The sequence below is a fragment of the Aegilops tauschii genome, chromosome 5 (genome assembly GCF_002575655.3).
Source record: "Aegilops tauschii subsp. strangulata cultivar AL8/78 chromosome 5, Aet v6.0, whole genome shotgun sequence".
Lineage (NCBI taxonomy): Eukaryota > Viridiplantae > Streptophyta > Magnoliopsida > Poales > Poaceae > Aegilops > Aegilops tauschii.
The window spans coordinates 304,689,457-304,700,234 of record NC_053039.3 but is presented as its reverse complement, the minus strand read 5'-3'; positions in this window follow the sequence as shown (position 1 = coordinate 304,700,234).

The window sequence follows — 10,778 nt, the reverse complement described above, 5'->3', positions numbered from 1 at the left end:
GTCGGTGGCAAGAAATAGTCTGCAGAGTTTAGTTAGTGCAACTTTGCTTGTCTGTAGTAAGTACTATTGTTCAGTACTTGATTTGTGTTTGTGAACCATGTATTGTTTATTAGTACTGCCGCTTTTGGTGTGTGAATGGTCTATGTTAATGTCTATGTTAATGTCTGTCCACTCAATTCAGTCTGTATATTTTGAAGTATCCAGATCATATTTTTTGTGAGGACGGTTTATCAATTATGGTTACACTCCAATATCTGTATGCATTGCAGGGTTTATCGCACCCACCAGGATTTCCAATCCCATGGATGTTCGGTCCATACAATTTGTCACGACCTTTGGACTGTCCTGCTTGTGGGAGTAGGCGGGGCCCCTGCATGCCACGCGTAGTTGGACGATCAATCTTCTGTTTAGTACTTCAACATAGTGATTTCCTGGTAAGGATTCACTCGTGTCACATCAAGTAAATCTTATTGATTTACTGTCTAAATCCTATTGATTTAATGTCATGTTTTCTTTCTTTTCCTGCAATTTTATGATGCAGGTTTTGCCATGTGACATTCATCACAGAATAAACCATTTGGTTTGCTCTACGATGGCTATTTTTGCAGGTTTCACTTCTTATGTCGTGTCAGTAACGAAGGCACTGTCCATCAGTTATATTACTGGAAAAAATGGATCAGTCTGTTGTCTGAGTACAAGCTGAATCCCTATGATGAATTGCAGTTTGGTTTAACAAAAACGCCACAATTAGTCCTTCTCGCGTTTAAAAGAAATGAAGAAAAAAACTGGATCACGGTCACGGATCCTAGTCAAGTTAGTAAGCTGATCATAGCAGACCAGACACGATCGCCGCTGTCTCGCACAGATAGAGCACCGGCAGTTGCTCTAGCACTGACAGTGGCAGCAGCTCAGTATGATCCAGCTGAGGATTGGGCACCGACCGCGTCAGCGGATCAGTCTGATCTACCGGAGGATCGGGCATCGACACCGGCACCAGCTCTACAAGGAGCACCATCTCCGGCAGCAGCGGCGGCTTCAGCACCTGCACCAACACTTGCACTTGCATCTTCTCCGGCCCGTGCAATTGCACCAGCAACAGACTGGGCTACAGTTCGCACTTCATATACCAAAGTCCTTACAAAAACGACATGTCCACCTTCTTGGTAAGCATTGGCCGCCCAAGTGCTTCGTTCTTTTTTCTTTCCATGTTGTTTCACATGATTCACTGTGTTGATCTACCTGTTTGGGTATGTCTTCTTGTTTGCAAACAGAGAATTCCTAGAGCAACGAGGGAGTCGTTCAACAATCTGGGCGACCGCGGCCAAGTTTCTCTTACCATGCGCAGCCTTGGTGTGAATGAACCTGCTCAATATAACGTAAGTACAAAGGATGGTTGCATGATGATTGATGCTAAAGGATGGTCAAGGTTCAAATCTAAATCATATCTTGCGGTAGGGGATGATGTCAAAATCGAACTTTCTCGGCAAGGAGAGCTGGTCCAAATCAACTTTGAAATTCTTCAGTAGCAGCACGCAACTGCCGAACTGATCTATCCTCCGAGAGATTTTGATGTAATAATCGGGCATGGTGAAACAAGTGTCCTATGTGTATAAGTAGTACGACAGTATTATTTATCACATGGTATATCGTTGATAGAATTGCAACTCTGATTGCTGGTTAGGAACTGTCGTTCGATTTCATTCCAACAGCTGCCGTGCTTTATTCAATTTTGTGTATTCGCCTTGCGACAGCATCTAAAACCAGCGCCGTACCGATCGCTTGCAATATGAAAAGTGCTGAGGTAGAACACATGGGCCCCCAAACATGCAGGGTCGGCCTGCGGCCCAAACTCCAGAACCGTGAGCCTATCTGAGTATTATATTCTCAGCTGAACCCCCATAAAAAAAGCTGAACCCCCATAATGCCCGTGCGTTGCAGAGGGAGTATATTTCCCGGCAATGTGAGCCTGTGATATAAAAGATTCGTATATTTCTTTACAGAGGGAGTATCTCTCTGTCAAAAAATATATTTATGTGTAACTAGTTACTCCTGTCTTTCTACTTCCTTTCGCCGATATGTGGGGCAACCGGCAACGGGGTCCACGTGCCATATGCACAAATTAGAGTGCACAACTTCACGGTAGACACACCCCGGTCGTAGCGCCGCAGTAATGCCCAATGAGCCGTCAAATCACAACCCCCCTTTCCAGCTTTAGCAGTAAGCTGGACGGACGAAGCGGCAATATTTCACTGGGCCTGAATCCCCTTCTCCCTCCTCTGCTTGTTCAGAGAAAAACCCCTCTTGGCGATTGCATAGGGTTTTCTCATGGAGAACCAGGTACGAATTCTTCATCCATCCCCGATAAATCCAAGTCCCTTGGTCGCAGGTAATCCTAGGATGGCAGCCGCCGCCGTTGATGCATTTTTCTTCCTACTGAATCTAGTGTGTTTCATTTGTAGTGCCCAAAGTGCGAGTACCCTACAGGTTTCTGCGCCCTCGGCGAGACGCCACACTTGTTCCTTCTCATCCTAACACAGCATTTTGAAACATGCACAGTATGTTCCTAGAATCCTCTTTTCTATCCGGGAGGGTGGGGTTTTTTTGAACATGTTGTGTTCTCATATTATTTTTCCTGCAGTGTATTATTTGCTCTGCCAGAACACATGTACTCAAGATGCTCGGCCTTGCCATAACTGAATACACTAGTTTAATGGTCATAGTGAAGACAAGCCATGGATATAAGTTCCGAGTTGGGTTCATGAACCAAGAAGATCGCTGCTTTTTTTATGGCCGAACTTGGATAAACTTTCTCAAGTGTTACGGACTGAAAGTTGGCGCACGAATGTTGATGGAAATAGCAGAACCTGGTCTCATCTTCACTGCGATCTTCCACCCCGACGTCGTTCCAATTGTTCATCCATGTTAGTTTTGTATCTGGTTCTTGCTTGTTGCCTCGATTACTTCTTAATCCACCTATTCTGTCTAACTAATCACAATTTAACTTTAGAAGTAGCAATGAATCTCTCACGAAGATGCTACTTCTAACTAATATTTTCTTATAATTGGTGGCATGTGTAGGTTTTTTCAGAGTTAAGCAGTCTGCTCATTTGTTACTCTGTAATAACTCGGCTGTTACTAATGGCACTGAAGTTGACTGGATCGACATCCACAAGTTCCTACACTTTATTGATCGTCTTGAGGTCCTTGTGGGCCGTTTCAATGGTGGAAGGCCACGTGGGATATGTGTGCCACTGCTGCACTCGTTGAACAGGTCCAACTGTGTCGAGAAACTTATGGTACGAGCTGTTTTCTGTTATATATGTTGTTCATAAACTATTGCTTATACACAGTTTTACAGCTGTGATCTTCTTGAAACAGGAACTGCCGAGTTCTATTGTTCCTATACAGATGCCTGACCATGGTCGGGTCAGACTTGCGCTTGGTCACAACGTGATGTTTATGTCGACCTACTCAATTCCCCTTGGAGGTGAAAAGATACTTATTCATGGGTGGTCTCAAATATTGAAGGCCCGTCCATCTTGGAGAATAGGACAGAAGATTATGTTCATGCTTTTCCATGGCTCTAAAGCGAATATCCTGTTTATTGACCACGTTGCTTTCAGCTTTGGTTGTTAAGTGCCCCTGCTGCTTTCAGTTAAGGTTGTTAAGTACTCCTGCTGCTTTTACAGTCTGTCGTGTTTCTTCAGTCCTGTCTTCCTCCAGCCGCCAAAACCAAACCAGCTCCGGCGGGGCCGCCTGCTTCCACCTCCCACGGCTAGCTGCGCCTCAGCGCACGCATCGCCGCCCCACCGTCTCCTAAATCGTTAACGCCGACGTCCTCCACGCGCTTTGGTGCGCTCGCCACGGCGCCGCCCTCTCTCGTTGTCAACATGGTCAACAAACAACAGGAATCGGCAGAAGTACGTGGAGAGGATGACAGTAGGGGCCCACCACGTCAGCGTATGGAAAAATAAAGTGCTTCCTCCTAGTGTTTTCCTGACATCTGGGACCCACGACATTGTGAGCGTATATAGTCAATAGACAAGAGAACAGCACAAGATCGACTGACACCTGGGACGTAGCTACTCGAGCAGTATTTTTTGTTTGGTATTGTTGAGACGGAGCAGGGTTTGAACTGGGCTGTGGCCCATCTAGCCCAGGCTTATATTTTATGTTCACCATGTGACCAGCCCAGCTATTTTTTCTTTGTGAAAATGAGCCCAGTTTATTTTTTTGGAAGAATACCCAATCCAAGCCTACTTATTTTTCTACGCGCTGATGGGCTGCAACTCTTTCAAGACACCTGCAAATCTTGAAAGTAATATGAAATGGGTTGTAAATATAAAAACAGATGACAAATTGGCAATTACTTTATAATTTCTGAATTTTTTCACATTTTCAGATTCCTATTTCACTGGGCATTAACCTAATTTAAATATATCTTCAAAGTACTTTAAATCTGGCTCGACATTTCGGTATTAAAAATAGTTTGGAACCCACAGAAATATGCGAAATTGGCCCTGGCCAACCAAAAAAACGACTGCAATAAATTGTATAAGAAGTTGCCATGAGCTATATATAAATTATTAAAAAAAGAGGGAGTGGTCTGACTTGTGGGCCTGTTTACTTGACGCGTATGCAAGATTTTTTTAGTTATTATATACGTCAACAAACGATTCTAGCAGACGTAACCGTTGGATGTCAATCCAACGGCCGTCGTCTTTCTTCAATCTCTGATCTTCTTGCTCCAGCTGCCAAAGCAGCACCGGCAGGACCGCCTACTCCCGCCTCCCGTGGCCGGCTGTGCTGCCGCACAGGCCTCAGCGCCCCCTACTAATCCCACCACTGGCCAGGGCATCCCTCTACTCACCCACACCCCATGTTATTCTGCGGCAACGGCAGCCTCACACCGCAGCCGAACCGGTGAACCCCCAGACTCCTCTCCGTGCGGGCTTCCACTGTCGCGTCTTCCCCGGCTCCGCGTCGTCGTCCACCGCCGTGGTGCTCTCGGTGCGGCGTGGTGAATGTGGTCAACGACCGACTTCCATCGGAAGAGTACTGTACGTGGAGAGGCTGACAGCTGGGTCCACGGCAGCCGCAAGGAAGTGCCTCCTTATTACGCGGAAAATAATTATTCCTCCACCTGACAGCAGGGACCCACCGGACGGGCCACCAGTATTTCACAAAAAAACATTTCCCCCTGACTGCTGGGACCCACAGGACGGGCCATCGTATTTCGCGAAAACGTTCCCCCCGCTGTCAGCTCGGACCCACTAGAAGTGCCTCCTTATTACGCACAAAAAAATGAATACCCCCCTGCTAGCTAGGACCCACCTTGGTGGGAGGCTGACTTGTGGGCCTACTAAGTTGACTAGGATGGAGGCCTTTGTCAACTTTAGTCAATATATGAACGATTCTAGCTCCAGTGACCGTACGATGTCCATCCAACGGCCGTAGTGCTTCTTGAACCTCTGGTCTTCTTGCTCCAGCCGCCCAAAGCAGCGCCGGTCGTGCCGCCTGCTCCTGCCGCCCGTGGCCGGCTGTGATGTCACGGAGGCCTCACCGCCCCTACTACTCCCACCGCTGGCCAGGCCATCCCTCTACGCACCCACACCCCCTGTTATTCTGCGGCGACGGCAACCTCACACCGCAGCCGAACGAGTGAACCCTCATACTCCTCTACGTGTGGGCATCCACTGCCGCGTCTTCCCCGGCTCCACGTCATCCCCTTCCTAGGTCTCGCCGTCGTCCACCGCCCTGGTGCTCTCGGCGCGGCGTGGTCAACGTGGTCAAGGAATGGCTTCCATCGGACGTGGACTGTACGTGGAGAGGCTGACAGCTGGGTCCACGGCCGCAGCAAGGAAGTACCTCCTTATTATGCGCAAAATAATTATTCCTCCACCTGACAGCAGGGACCCACCGGACAGGCCACCGTATTTCGCGAAAAAAACGTTTCCCCCTGACTGTTGGGACCCACCAGCTACATCTTCGCACGCAAGGAAGTGCGTCTGAAAAAAAAGATTCGCCCCTTGACTGCTGGGACCCACCAGCTACATCTTCGCACGCAAGGAAGTGCGTTCGGGCAAAAAAACAAAACGATTCCCCCCAGACTGCTGGGACCCAGCAGCTACATCTTCGCATGCAAGGAAGTGCGTCCGGGCAAAAAAAACGATTCCCCCTGACTGCTGGGACCCACCAGCTACATATTCGCAGGCAAGGAAGTGTCTGACAGTCGGGACCCACCTGGTCGAAGCGTACGTAGCGTTGTCATTCTGGTCGCGAATGTGTACGTACATATATACTGGTCAATGTAGAGGCGCGCACGTGTCGTAGTAGAGGCGCGTACGTGTCGTAGTAGAGGCGCGCACGTAGCATGTACACATACGTACAGCGGCCAGGGTGCAAGAAAGAAAATACGGCCACGTACGTACATACGGGCAGGGTCTCGAACGCCTACTCGCGCATACGTACGGCCAGGGCTCGTGTGCATGGCTGGGTCGGAACGGAGAAACAGCGTCGTCGTCGTGTTCATGGGAAGGCAACGGAATGCGTCGTGTTCATGGGGAGGCAACGGAATGCGTCATGTTCATCGGGAGGCAACGGAACGCGTGGGAGCCAACGGGCTGGGTCGGAACGGAATGCGTGGTCATGTTCATCGGGAGGGCTTGGACGGAATAGGCGATGGAAACGAGGCCTGGCGTACCGCAAAATGGAGGAAACGGCCTTGTGTTCGACCGGCCACGTTCGAAACGGGATCCTGTTCATCGGGAGGGGTCTGGCGTGCCGCAAAACGGAGGAAACGGACCTCCTACGGTTGAAACGGGGGTCCTGTTGATCGGGAGGGGTGTGGCGTACCGCAAAACGGAGGAAACGGACTTGTGTTGGAGCGCTACGGTCGAAACGGGGGTCCTGTTGATCGGGAGGGGTGTGGCGTACCGCAAAACGGGACTCCACGGGATACTGTTCATCTCCACCGTCGACCTCCTCCAGCCTCCACGGGCTACCTTCGACCTCCTCCAGCCTCCACGGGCTACCGTCGACCTCCTCCAGCCTCCACGGGCTCCAGTTCATCCAGCCTCCACTGCGCGCTACTCCACCAGCTACTGTTCAACCACCCCTCCACCGTCTACTATTCATCCAGCCCTCCACACCACGGGGTCCTGTTCAACCACCCCTCCACGGGCACCCCTCCACCGTCTACTGTTCATCCAGCCCTCCACACCACGGGGTCCTGTTCATCCAGAGGCAACGCCACCGCTCATTGTTCATCCAACCCCCCCCCCCCCCCCGCAACACTCAATGTTCATCCAATCGATCGGCTTCAGTTAGCAGCAGTAGCGAAGGAATCGCTCGATCGGGTTTAGTTAACAGCCATCGATTGATCGTTCGGGTTCGGTAACGCGTAGCCTACAGTGCAATCGCTCGGGTTCAGTTTGAGCCCAACGCCTCACTCGGGTTCAGTTAGAGCCAACGCCTCGCACACACGTGCGTACGTGTACGAGAGAAACGCGCATCGCTCGGCCCCCGACCTCCCACCGTTACCGGGAACTCCTCGAAATTTTCCTCCCCCTTGCTTCTACCATGTTTTTTCCGTCATGGATGGCCCAAAGAATGTCATGCAGTTGCGTCTCCGGCCCGCCCAGGATGAAAATCCCATTTTCTGTCATGAATTTTTGTCATAGAAGTAGGAGCCCACCACATCTATGATGATACCGGGTTTTGTCACAATTATCGTCATAGAAGTGTCATATGTATGACAGAAAAAAATTCGTTCGGCCCAAAATGTCACGGATGTGTCTTTTTTTGTAGTGGAGAGAGATGGCGCAGGAGAGCCCCCAGTGGCGCTGACTAGCTCGGCGATGCGGTCCAGCCAGTCTTCGTAGGAGTCGTCGATGGGGCGGTAGCATAGGAGCTCGCGCGCCATGAGCAGCGCCGCATGCGCGTCCGCCGACCCGCGACGAGCACGAGACGACGAGCCAGCCGGAGTCAGCGTCGGGGTGGCAGTGCATCCCTCGGGCCGCACGGAGGGGTGCGGCAACGAAGCTTGCTTCTCATGCCCCGCCGGGCCAGTGGCGGCGTTGGCGGCGAGTGATCGAGAACGTCGGGGAGGCCCGCCGGCGGGTGCTGTCTGGGTGTCACGAGCGGCGAGCGCAGCTTGACGCTCAGCACGGGCTCGACGGGCGTCGGCCACGGAAGCGGTGGCGAGTTATCTGGCGGAAGAGAGGCTCCGACGCACCCCTACCTGGCGCCCCAAATGTCGGATTCGGGGTTCCGCATACCCTCGAGAGGTTCGAACTCTGGGGTGCGTGCGAAGAACTCGTCCTCCCCAGTCTGCTTGCTCAATGATTCCACAGCCTAGCTCGACGAACCCAAGGTACAAGAGACACAACAGTTTATCCTGGTTCGGGCCACCTTGCGGTGTAATACCCTACTCCAGCTTTGTGGTGGATTGCCTCGAGGGGCTCAAGATGAACTAGTACAAATGGTTGAACGGCCTCATGAGGTGAGGTGTTCTTGAGCTCGATGAGCTGGTGAGATGGTCTTGGTGGATTTGGATCCGTCCAGGGTGATGTTTATCCTCCCACTATGGTGGTGGCTAAGTACTTTTTATAATGGCCTTGGTCCTTGAGGGAGTCCTGGATTAAGGGGTCCTCGGCCGTCCAGCCTATATGACATGGGCCGAACTGATGGGCTATGAAGATACAAGACAGAAGACTTCTTCCCGTGTCCGGATGGGACTCTCCTTTGCGTGGATGGCAAGCTTGGCGTTTGTAGATTCCTTCCTCTGTAAACCGACTTTGTACAACCCTAGTCCCCTCCAGTGTCTATATAAACCGAAGGGTTTAGTCCGTAGAGGCAATCACAATCAGACAGGCTAGACATCTAGGGTTTAGCCATTACGATCTCGTGGTAGATCAACTCTTGTAATCCTCATATTCATCAAGATCAATCAAGCAGGAAGTAGGTTATTACTCCATTAAGAGGGCCCAAACCTGGGTAAATATCGTGTCCCCCATCTCCTGTTACCATCGACCCTAGACGCACAGTTCGGGACCCCCTACCCGAGATCCGCCGGTTTTGACACCGACATTGGTGCTTTCATTGAGAGTTCCTCTGTGTCGTCGCTAGAAGGTTTGATGGCTCCATCCATCATCTACAACAATGCGGCCCTAAAGGAGATTTTTCACCCCGGCCAGATCTTTGTATTCGGCGGCTTCGCACTGCGGGCCAACTCGCTTGGCCATCTAGAGCAGATCGACAGCTACGCCCCAGGTCACCAGATTAGTTTTGGGAATCTGGACTATGTCGCTGATATCCGAGGAGACTTGATCTTCCAAGGGTTCACGACTCCAACCTCTGCTCTGGCTTTAGATCTGGAGCGCATCGCCAGGTCCGAAGTCGGGATTCCTGAGCCCGCCGGACCCTCTGCGACCCCTAAGCCCAGTACGGGAGAGCCGGAGGAAGTAGTGTTGCTGGCAACCATCATGAAGCCGAACCCTTCTCCGGACACTGGCTCCAAACCCTCGGAGTCAGCATCGTGTGAGCTTGTCCAAGGAGTTTCCTTCCCGCTGTACTCCACGGATTTTCTTCTCCCTGGCCAAACCTCGCCTTTAAGTGAGGCTCTGGACTTGATGCGATCCCTCGTCATTACAGAGGAGCAATGTACGAACTACGCCCAGCCCGGACTAGGGGCTGAGAGCGGGGAATTTTACGTCCCACCCACCACCCACTTCATAGCCACTGTCGAGGACTTAACTGACATGCTCGACTACGGCTCCGAAGACATCGACGGTATGGACGACGATGCCGGAGAGGAGCAGGCCGAAAACCCGCCGTTTACCGGACGTTGGATGGCCACCTCTTCGTATGACGTGTACATGGTGGATACACCCAAAGCGGGTAACGGCGATGATAAAGAAGATCGAGTCGAGGATAAACCTCCTGAGACACAGCCAAAGTGCCGACGCCAGCGATGCCGCTCTAAATCACGCCATGGAAAAGACAGCAATACCGGAAGAGGAGGCAACAACACTCTGGATGATGCCGAAGACAAAGAAGAACCCGTCGAGCTGACCTCCGAACAGGACGACCGGGAAGATGGGCAAGTTAGCCCCGATGAACAGGCTGAAAACGAAGACTCGTAGGACAGAAATTATCTTCCTCTCTCTGAGGATGAGGTGAGGCTCGGCAACGAGGATTTTATCGTGCCTGAGGAGCCTTTCGAGCAGGAGCGCTTTAAGCACCGGCTAATTGCCACTGCAAGGAGCCTGAAAAAGAAGCAACAACAGCTTCAAGCTGATCAAGATTTACTCAATGACAGGTGGACTAACGTCCTGGAAGCCGAGGAATACGGCCTCGAGCGCCCAACCAAAAGTTACCCGAAGCGTAAACTTCTACCTCAATTCGACGACGAGGCACTGGACCCCGTACCGTCAGCACGTAATGCGACTGACCGACCACCTCGTGGCCGGGACAAAACGGCAATTCAGGCCGAACACCAGCACATACCACCTCGCCGTAAAGGTAGAGATATAACATCTGAGGGATATACATATGACCTGCATCAAGACCTGGACAATAGAGCAGGTCAGACCAGATCGATCTATGGATCGCGGGGGCGTGCTCCGACGTGCGACGACGGCTATCTAGCTGGACGTGACAAGCATTATCACGTCTGGACCGAAAACCGCAGACAGACTCCATCTGAGCTACGTCGCGACTTGGCCCGATATAGAGGCGCCGCACACCCCCTCTGCTTCACTGAACGAATTCCCAGA